This window comes from Euprymna scolopes, chromosome 1 (genome assembly GCF_053919585.1).
Source record: "Euprymna scolopes isolate OS-2025 chromosome 1, ASM5391958v1, whole genome shotgun sequence".
NCBI classification, from domain to species: Eukaryota; Metazoa; Mollusca; class Cephalopoda; order Sepiida; family Sepiolidae; genus Euprymna; species Euprymna scolopes.
In genome coordinates this window covers 98,043,854-98,055,446 of record NC_136482.1, presented here as the reverse complement: position 1 = coordinate 98,055,446, position 11,593 = coordinate 98,043,854, and positions in this window count along the sequence as shown.

Genomic DNA, 11,593 nt, shown 5'->3' with positions numbered 1-11,593 from the left:
GTAGTGAGATATCTTCTGGAGCGGTAGAAGGATCCCACCATCTTTCCAGCGACCTTGGCAACAGACTTGATGTACGTGTTCCATTTCAGATCAGGAGTAAAGGTCAAACCCAGAAGCTTGTCAAAACACGGGGCCTCACCCAGACGAGAGCCATCCATCACAATTGATGTCAGATGGGGACCAGAGCGTTGATGATGTAAGGATAGGAGTTTGGTTTTGGATGCATTAAAGGTAACCAGCCACATCTTCCCCCTGAACCACGCGCTCAAGATCAGAGGAGAGAGAATCAGAGAGAACTTTGTCATTTACAGCCTTTGATGTGTTGCCGTAGATGATCGTGTCATCAGCATAGATGTCAACGAATTCTTCAAGAGATCCATAATTTCTTGTTTGCTAAGTGATCTAGGTACGCTTGTAACAATATTATTGTATTTGTCTCACTTTTTCTTCATATTGTGTTTAGTCAGGTGAGATCCTAATTTTATTTAAAAACACCGCTTTTCAAGGCAAAAAGTAATACTACACTTAATCACTTTTGTCCTGTCATTGAAGGAGAAATCCTAAACTGAGGAATTTTAATAATAATTTTTTCCAATCCGGAGTTCCCCTTATTGGAGAGTTGGATTTTCCTTACATTAAAAACTACTAACCCTGTCTTCGTATCACTCATTGTTGATTATTAATCATTTTCATATAGTTGCTTTGTGGTGATTGTGAGAATAGTACAAAATTTAAAGGTGATAAAGCTTCTATCTTTACATCATCAACGTTCTGATCCCCATCTGGCATCAATTGAAATGAATGGCTCTCGTCTTGGGGAGACCTCAAGTTTTGACAAGCTTCTGGGCTTGACCTTTACTCCTAATCTTAAATGGAATACGTACATCAAATCTGTTGCCAAGGCCGCTGGAAAAATGGTGGGATCCTTCTATCGATCCAATAGATATCTCACTGCTGATGCTATTCTCTATCTATATAAGAGCCAGGTACATCCAAGGATGAAATACTGTTGCCACATCTGGGCAGGAGCTGCTAGAAAGGACTTGTCCTGCCTTGATAGGGTTCAAAATAGACTTTGTGTCCTTGTGGGAAATGTCCTTTTTTCTTCGCTGCAACCTCTATCTCACAGAAGAGATGTTGCGAGTTTGTCTCTGCGTTATCGTTATTTTCATGGAAAGTGTTCGACTGAGCTTCAATCTATGGTCCCCCCTCGCCAAACTTTCACAAGAAACACTTGTCTAGCTGAAAACACTATCAATAATTCCTCCACTCTTTATCTGTGCCTAAACCTAAACGTAGGGTCCATGATCAAAGCTTCTTTCTTAAAACTGCACGCCTGTGGAATTGTCTTCCGTTTTCCTGCTTTCCGGCTGTGACAAGTCCCACGTGAACAAGTTTCGGTTATCCTGACGCGCTCCCCGCACTTCTTTATTTACATTGGAAGTGACGTCACACAAATCTTATAATACGGATGGCTACAATTGTAAAAATAATTTGTTTTATTTTTCTTTCATTTTGAGCTCCTTTTTTCTCCCTTTTGTGTTCTACAATTAATAAACCAGTTTAAAAAATAATTTGTTTTAGTGAATTTAATTTTTTTTTCTCTCCAATTTGTTATATTGGTATTTGAGCGGAGAATCTAACATTTCTTTTCATTTTGAGAATTTGTTTTAGTTTTTAATTACTAACATAGCGGAGAATTTAACTTTTTTTTTTCTCTCCCATTTCTTATTTTGAGCGGAGAATGTGGTGTAAAAGAAGAAAAAGAGAAACAAGAACGACCGACCGCGTTTTTGTGTGGCTTACCTCGTGTTCATAATAAAGAAGAAAGAAACAAAAATGGCTGCCTTGTTTCTTTATATGCCTACAGGGTGACCACGAGGTATGCAAATGAGATGCTCCTGATTGGAAATAAAAGAGGAGTGATTTGGGGAAGGAGGGGATTCTGAAGTTTGATTGTGAGCAGAGAAGGTGTATTTGCAGAAGAGAAAAGCTAAAGTTGCAGAAGTTCGTTTTGGACTGGAGAGAAGACGCGTCAAGTGGGCACGGGAAGGTGAAAGTTCGGACAGCAGTGTCACGCAAGCGACAAGCTATTTCGGCGTATCAAGCAATTAACATGGCTGAGTGGAGACTGAGCACTCAGATGTTGAGACCCTTTACTGGGGAGGGCGACCTGATTAAGTGGCTGGAGAAATTAAAAATGGTGGTGAAGCTGCAAAAGATAGAAGATGTGGTCACCCTGCTGCCGCTATACTTAGAGGGGGAAGCTCTCACAATTTACCAGCAGATGCGAGATGAAGACAAGGAAGACCTTGCCTTAGTGGAGCAAAGGCTGAAATTGGCCTTCGCGGAGGGCCCATTTGAAGCACTTGGCAAGCTGTCAAGGTTGAGGTGGACCGGCGAGTCCGTTGACGTCTTTGCGGCAGAGATCAGGAGACTGGCAGGGTTGGCTGGTTACATGGGGAGGAGCCTGGAGATGACGGTAAAGCTGTACCTAGTGAACAGCTTCCCAGAGGAAATCTCTGCGAACATGCAGAGAATCACGGGGATCCATTCTATGGAAGTGGACGATCTCTTGGTCCACGCCAGAGTCCTAGTGAAAAATGTTAAAAGCCCAATCGTGGCTGCAGCTGTGAGTGGAAATATGTGCATGAGGCCTCACTTGAATGAGAGGCAGCCGGCGAGGCGACAGGAGGGGAGACCTGCCATCAAGTGTTTCCGGTGCCAGGGTCCTCATCTGATCAAGGACTGCAAAGAGCCGAGACCGGGGATCACGTGCTACCGATGTGGACAAGTGGGGCATATTAGCCGCTATTGTGTTGCTGCACGGGACCAGGGAAACGAGTGAAGGGGAGCTATTGCGCCAGTGGTTACCCCTTCTGTGTAGAAATGGCGCATGATGGAACATTGCCTCGGTTACCGGTGGTAGTCAATGGGAAGAGAGCCATAGCCCTTGTCGACACAAGCTGCACTACAACGCTGTTAGCAAGGAATGTCGCGAGGTCATGGAGCGGAACCAGGATTATTAGGACCGTGGATGGCAGGGATTTGAAATGCCTAGGAGAGACGACAGCGGAAGTAATGGTGCAAGGGGTGCCCATTGAACTGCAAGCCCTAGTGTTGAATCATCTGGTCGGTGGTGTCGACGTGATTATAGGTATGAGTGCAATTAACCGACTGGGGGGCGCTACGTTAAGAGGGGGCCAAGTGACGTTTGGACGTCTTAGCGCAGTGGGGATGGCAGGAGTGGAAGGTGATAGAACTGTCAGAACCCCAAAACCGGAGGTTTGCTGCATTGAGGACAAAGATTTCCTGGCGAAGTTTGATGGCGTGAGGTGGACAGTGGAATGGAAATGGATCTCCGGGCCCCCAGAACTACAGAATAAGGTGGGCTGCTACGAAAACACCCTGCGAGGAGAAATAAGAAAAGGATTCGAGGAAGAAGTGGAGAGGTGGATAAAAGAAGGAATTCTGAAACCGTGGACAGGGGAAGAAAAAGGAGTGTTGCCACTACTAGCGGTTGTTCAGCCTACCAAAAACAAGATTAGGCCCGTGCTGGATTTTAGGGAATTGAACAGACACGTAGCCTGCCACACTGGAACGGGGATCGACGTATGTGAGGATGTCATGAGGAAATGGAGAAGAATGGGGCGGGCCACTAAGATTGTCGATCTGAAATCGGCATATCTGCAGATCCATGTAGATGAAAAACTCTGGCAGTACCAACTGGTCCGGTACAAGGGGCGGGTGTATTGTCTGACGAGGTTAGGCTTTGGGCTGAGTTCAGCCCCCAAAATTATGACTGCCGTACTGAAGACAGTGCTGAGCAAAGACTGTACAGTGGAGGAGGCCACTAGCTCGTACATTGACGACATCCTGGTGGAGGAGGTAGAGGTGACAGCAGAGAAAGTAAGAAGCCATGTCGAAAAGTATGGGTTAACCGCAAAACCGGTGGAGGCCCTAGATGGAGGAGCGGTGCTGGGGTTGAAACTAAGGCGAGATGGAAAAGACAGCCTTGTCTTCGAATGAGGGAATGCAATACCCGAAGTCGGATCTGAGCTGACGAGGCGAGAACTCTTCTCAGTCTGCGGGAGGCTGGTCGGGCACTATCCTATCGCTGGCTGGCTCAGGATAGCATGCAGCTTTATTAAACGACAAACAGGCACTGATGACTGGGAAGGCCGTGTGACGAAGGAGGTCACGAACATGCTGCAAGAAGTCATTGCGAGAGTGAGGAATGAGGACCCAGTGAAAGGGAAATGGTATGTCAGCGGCGAAGACGCGGGTGTGGTTTGGTGCGATGCCAGTAACCTGGCGTTGGGCGTCGTACTAGAGATAGGAGGTGTAACTGTGGAGGATGCGGCGTGGCTAAGAAAAAACAACGACTTCTCCCATATCAACGTAGCAGAACTAGATGCCGCTATAAAAGGAATCAATCTGGCCCTGAAATGGGGATTGAAAATAATTGAAGTCAAAACCGATTCGGCAACGGTAGCGTTGTGGATTCGGTCGGCAGTAACTGGCGATAAGAGAGTTAAGACAAGGGGTGCTGCGGAAATGCTGATCAAGCGCAGACTCGGAGCGCTCACCGACCTGATAGCGGAATTCCAGTTGAGAGTATCTGTTGTGTTGGTCCCGTCAGAAAAAAACAAGGCGGATTCGATGACACGCGTGAAGAAGGCCTGGCTGCAGGAGGGAAAGGAGGTCTCCTCGGTATGCTGTGCAGGGGAAGAAGTCAAAGAGTCACACGAAATGCACCACTTTGGTCGAGAGCGAACGTTATTCCTAGCCAGAGAGGTTTACCCGGAGACCACCGAGGAGGAGGTTAGGGAGGTGGTGGAGAACTGTCGAAAGTGCCAATCAATTGACCCTGGACCGTCCAGACACGAAGCAGGAGAGCTATACGTTGCGGAGGACTGGAAGCGATTGGCCATTGATGTGACACACTATCGCCACAAATTGTATCTGTCGATGGTCGACTGTGGACCGGGAAGGTTTGCCATCTGGAGAGAGATCAGGGCAGAAGCTGCATGGGCGATCGGAGGGGTCATCGAGGAGATATTTTTGGAGAGAGGGCCGGTTGAGGAACTCTTAATGGACAATGGCCCCGCTTTCCGATCAGAAGCCTTTAAAGGGGTGTGCGATAAGTGGGGAGTAAGGCAATTTTTCAGAGCAGCGTATCGGCCGAGTGGCAACGGAATAGTGGAGAGGAATCATCGCACCATTAAAGCCGCTGCGGAAAAAAGCAACGTATCACCCATAGAGGCGGTGTTTTGGTATAACATCTCGCCGAAGACCAAACAAGATGAGACAACTGTGCCTCATAGGGCCGTTTTCACATATAAGTGGCGGCATCCGTGCAACAAAGCAGCAGGAATTGAGAGTGAAGAAGCCACTATCAAAGTAGGTGAAGAGGTGTGGGTGAAACCCCCCAATGCACAGTGTACCACTCGTTGGAAAAGAGGGGTCATAACAGGATTGCAGTCGAAGAACAATGTGATGGTGAATGGCGTTCCCCGGCATATCTTAGACCTGCGTCGTGTGACATTGCCGGTATGCAGTGAGGGCAGTGAAGAAGAAGAAATCGAGGGCCACCGAGAAGCAAATGATGCTGCTCAACCTGACTTAGGCCCGCGTTGTAGTGAACCTGAAAACGTTAACCCCCGAGAAGTTGTCCCCCAGAGGCCTCGACGTGAGAGGAGGCGGCCTGCTTGGATGGAGGATTACGAAGTATCCTATTGATCTCGAAGATCAGGGGGGCGTGTGGTGTAAAAGAAGAAAAAGAGAAACAAGAACGACCGACCGCGTTTTTGTGTGGCTTACCTCGTGTTCATAATGAAGAAGAAACAAACAAAAATGGCTGCCCTGTTTCTTTATATGCCTACAGGGTGACCACGAGGTATGCAAATGAGATGCTCCTGATTGGAAATAAAAGAGGAGTGATTTGGGGAAGGAGGGGATTCTGAAGTTAGATTGACTCTTGTCCTGTGCGTTATTCAACCAGCGATTTATACCTTTTATTTTTATTACCGTCCGATTTTTTTCTACACGACGCTTTCTTTTTTCCCCCCTTTGTCTTTACTGTTATTTTTAACAGTTGTTTCTTTTTTTCTTAGACTTTTTTTAACCGTCTTTTTAACGGTTCGGCTATGGCCGCTTCGGCGAGCCAAACGCCTATTGTCGTCACAATGGAGATGGAGAACGTCGCAGCTGCAACAACGAACCCGTGGACAAAACCCCCAAAAGTCGATATTAACGTCACTGAATTCGTTGAGAAAGCAAAACAATGCCTTGATCAAGTTACTGACACAGGACTAATTGTCAACATCCCGAAATTGGATGAAATAAGGAAAAGGTGCCTAACATTATTTGTGGTAGACAGGAAGACCAAGAAAGTAATAAGAGCAACCGTGGACATAATCATCAATCTACTGGCAACCGCAGGACTCAGACCTTTACGCGTCATAAAGTGCAAAGGTTACAATACCTGGAGTGCACTCTTTAACTCATCACAAGAGTGCCTCACTATTTCCCAAAAGGAAATAATTACCCAGCAATTCATCCTGAGGACGGAATACCTAGGGAAGCGACGCACGACAGTATCGGTCTTCCATGTACCACACCACATAGATGGCGAACACCTCGGTGCCTTTTTCCTGAATTTTGGGGAAATGGTACACATTGAAGTTGACGAATTCCACGGGGTCTGGTCTTTCGACATACTGCTGAACAAGGAAGATTTCGTAAGCATCCGCTTCTTCCTTGAGGTGGGTGAAGAAAAGTTGCCCATCATAGTGGCCGGCAGGCGACCTACATGCTGGCACTGTGGTGAGATCGGACATCTCACATCAGATTGCCCATCAAAAAAGCCCACCCCTAACACAAAGAAAATAATAGGTGAGCATTTGGGAGCCAGCACACCAAAAAGTGTTCCCAACCAAACTACCAGCGAAACAACCAACACCGAAGACGAGACCCTCAGAGGAGAACCATGGCAGATCGCCCCTGGGAAAAAGACCCCCGGACGTGTTTCCCTCGAGCAGATGAGAGAAGAGGCTATGCTGCAACACGACCCAGGCAGAGAAAAATACATAAAAATAGTAAATCTCAAGAAAAAACTGGACACCAAAAAACAGACACTCCAATCCCCATGCAAGTCACCTCCTTCCAAAAATACCAGACTCATCACTACACAGTCCCCCGCAACATCCAAAACTCCTTCCCCTTTTAAAATGCCTCCTCCAGTCACAACTCTTGTCCCCTCCAAAATGCCTAAACTAATTCCACTAAGTCCTCTTAAAAAACATAAATCCCCCTCTCCTGTACCAGCCACCTCTAAGTCCCCTCATAATACTCCTCCTGTATCTCCAGTAAAAACCCCTACTAACCCTACTAACACATATACTGACATGGACACTACCCCCTCACCTGAACACAAAAAAAAGACCCTCTACCTCCCTGGAAAAGATATTTGCATCTTAAACTCAGCTGCCACAAATAACAACAAGAACTTTAAAGGTGCAGACCTCAGCAAACTAATTGATTTCAGGGAGGTAGGGGGGAAGCTAATAGACATCCCCACCAATTTCCCTAAAGCTAGACGCATACTAAGAGTAATCAGAAAAAAAGAAGAGGCAAAAGACCTATGGCAAATGCTGGAGGAGGCAAATAAGGCTTTCAATATTTCCCCTCCCCTAGCCATATTTAAAGACACAGATATTAAAAATCTAAAAAAATGTTGTGTTGGGAGGGTCCCGGTAAAAATGCACCCCTCCCTATATAGGATAGCAAAATTAACCTATCCTTTGCATGTCGGTGGTATCTCTCGTGACGGCCTCATCGATACTACGATGGGTACTTATTCCCTCACGAGAGCCGTCGGCATGCTCACGACCGCGATGTTCGTTCCTGGTTCCCAACCCTAAGGCACCACCATGGATCTCAAGCTTGCTAGTTTAAATGTCCGAGGGCTAAGGGCCGACTCGCGCAAATGGCGCTTGAGTTTGGACCTGCAGCACCTCGGAGTGGATATCTGTTGTGTGCAGGAAACCCACCTTATTCCTGGTGACCATTTGAGTGCACTGTCTAGGACCTTTGAGGCTTACTCAGCGCACTATAATTCTCGCTCGAGAGGGGTTTCCTGGCTAATTAAAAGGTCTCTAGATGCGTCGTGTGACCCGTGTTACTTGGATCCGGAGGGAAGACTATGTGTTTTGGATGTTACCATAAAGGGTAGGGCATTACGTCTTATTGGGGTTTATGCGCCCAATAGCCATTCTGAGCTGGCTGTTTTTTTTCGGCGGATCGAGCAGTTCATAGATGTTTCCAGAACGGTTATCTTAGCGGGAGACTGGAACGCCGTCCTGGATCCCGAGTTAGATCGATTTGGGTTAACATCTAGGGGAACTAACAGAGATCGGGATGCTGTTTTATTTCGTGAATTTGTGGATAAGTTTGATCTTATCGACAAATTCCGAAATGAAAAGCCCCGTTACTTAGTGTGGACTTGGACAGGTAGAGGCGGCTCCGATTCGATACAGCTCTCGAGCTATATCGACCGGTTCTTAGTTAGGCGAGTCGACGTAGGAGTATTGGATTGTCCAAGTTTCCACAACATAATTTACTCGGATCACAGACTTGTTCGTGTACGGGTAAACTTAGATAGACCTAAGCCTAGATTAGCCGGTTACTGGAAGCTCAACACGTCGTTGTTCGATGTGAAGGGCTTCCGTGACGGGCTATTACTAACCCTACAGCGGGAATTGATGGGGGCAATTATTGGGAATAAGTGGTGGGTAAAAGTTAAGGAAGCCATTAGGTCCTTTGCTGCTGACTTTAGCAAAAGACTCAATCTAGATTCTAGGGCAGCTAAAGTGACACTAGAGTCTAGACTAGATCGGGCAGTGGAGGAGGGGGATAGTGCTAGCGTTAATATAATTAGGGCTCGGCTTGCCTCCCTTGCTGAAAAGGAGCACCAAGCCTTAGCGATTAGGGCTAGGTTAAAAAGAATGCCCCAGGAAGCAACAAACATGGCCGCTGAACTGCGTGCAGAGGAGCTTAGGCAAGCGGCTAATAGGCACATCGCTCGTGTCACATTGCCGGACGGGCGTACCGTGACCACAAACCAGGGTGTGCTGGAGGCGTTTAGATCCCATTTCCAGGAGCTTTTTTCCATGGAACCCGGTCTGTCATTAGAACAATTCGACACCTATTTGGCTGACTTTTCTCGTCTTTCGACGACCGAAGCGGCTAGGTGCGAAGGTGGCATAACGGAGGATGAAGTCATTGAAGCCTTAAAGCGGGTCGGCCTTAATAAGTCACCGGGGATCGATGGTCTTCCCTACGAAGTGTATTTGAGGTTGTCGCACATCTTTGTCCCTCTACTGACGGTTTTGTTTAACTCATGGTTTAGGAACGGCTCAATCCCCAAGTACTTTACCATAGGTGTGATAAAACTTGTCCGTAAAAGCAAAGATGGTGGGGATGGGTTAGGTAATTTCAGGCCCTTAACGATGCTTAACGCTGAGTTAAAGATTTTGGCCAAGAGTCCCGCAAATCGTCTGCAGCTTGTCCTGGCACGTCTTATTAGCCCCGAGCAAACGTGTGCCGTGAAGGGCAGGACAATCCAGGATAACTTGCACTCGATACGCCTGATGATAGAAAAAGTCGACACTGAGGCCGCGCTGATCAATTTAGATCAGTCCAAAGCCTTTGATAGGGTTGACCATCGGTACTTGAGGGCTGTTTTATCGGCGGCCGGTTTTGGCCCGCAATTTCGCTCTTGGATTCATCTTCTCTATGCTAACCCCGCGGTGATGGTGGAAGTAAATGGGAAGAGGTCGAGACCCTTCAGTTTGTCACGTTCCATTCGTCAAGGGTGCCCGTTATCACCCATGCTATATGTGCTTGCGATCGAGCCATTTTTGCGCAGGCTAAGGGTGAATCCGGTCCTACGCGGAATCAGTTTGCCAGGTGTGGATGCCCAGGCGAAGTACTCCGCCTATGCCGACGACGTAACTGTGCTTGTAACGAGCAGTGCTGAGATTAGTGTCGTCGGTGTAGAAATCAGATTGTATGAAACGGTAACAGGGGCCAAAATTAACTGCGACAAGTCTTCGGGTTTGCGCATTGGTGCCTGGAGGGGTATGCCCCTTCAGGGGCCCTTTAGTTGGAGCGGAATCAGTTTACCAGGTGTGGATGCCCAGGCGAAGTACTCCGCCTATGCCGACGACGTAACTGTGCTTGTAACGAGCAGTGCTGAGATTAGTGTCGTCGGTGTAGAAATCAGATTGTATGAAACGGTAACAGGGGCCAAAATTAACTGTGACAAGTCTTCGGGTTTGCGCATTGGTGCCTGGAGGGGTATGCCCCTTCAGGGGCCCTTTAGTTGGAGCGATGGGCCTTGCAAGATACTCGGCGTCTGGTTTGGTCCTGACCTCCAGCTGGAGAAAAATTGGTCGGAGGTTCTGAAAGCAGTACGGTCTGCAGCTTCACGGTGGATCAGTAGAAACCTTTCATTAAAGGGGCGAGCGGAGGTGTGTAATACTCACATCTATCCAATCGCTATTTATCGTCTATCAGTGCTTCCAATCCCGTCAGATACACTGCTATATTTGCAGAGGGCTCTTTTCAACTTCTTATGGCTTGGAAGGGCCCCTAAGGTCTGTCGCGATGTCTGCTACCTACATCCTTCTGAAGGCGGTCTAGGTATGCCAAACGTGGAGATTCGGCTATACACGCTACGGCTCTACTACCTAGATCGAATGTGCACACAAGATAGGGAAAACGGTGGCCTCTGGATGGAGGACACCAAGAAAGCCTTCCCGGCTTTGAGAGGGGTGCACTACTCCGAGGGGGAGGCACACAGGTTTCCCCGAGGTGAATGTCCCTTCTATCGCGAGTGCCGGCGCGCACTGAAGTCCCTCTTAAGAGTGAAGGAAAGCCTCTCTAACACTCTGCTGTTGTCCCGAAAGGCATTATATCGGGTTTTAGTGAGGGGATCCGTAACGGATGTCATCGGTGGGAGGCTCCCTTTGACGAAGGAGCAGCTCCGCTCAATCTGGCCTTGGGCGCCTGGGTCAGGATGCCTCACTAACGACGAGGCTTCCCTGACCTGGCTGGTAATTCGGGATGCTCTATGGGTCGGTAAGAGACTCCACTCAGCTGGCTTGGTGGATTCGCCTATTTGTAAACGGTGCGGCGATGAGGACGAGACTTTATGTCACGCCTTCGTTTATTGTCGCATCGTGGCGCCGCTGATTGAGTTTGTTACAGGTCTCATGGTCCGCATACTAAACACATCCTCATTAACCTTGGTTCCTATTAATGTCTGTAGCAATTGGGCTCCGCCAACGGATAGGCTCAGAAAAGATTTGTGTTTGACATTGCTAGCTGTGATGAGAGGTGTTATCTGGAACACACGTATGAAAGTGGTCTATGGATCTGAGGACTTTGCTCCGCTCGACCTTATACAACTCTTCCGTCATTATTTAAAGGATCGTATCAAGGCCGAGAGAGTTAGACTCTCTCCGTCAGACTTTGTTGAAAGGTGGGTGTCAGTTGCGCGTGTGTGTCGGGTGAGAGGAGCAAGTCT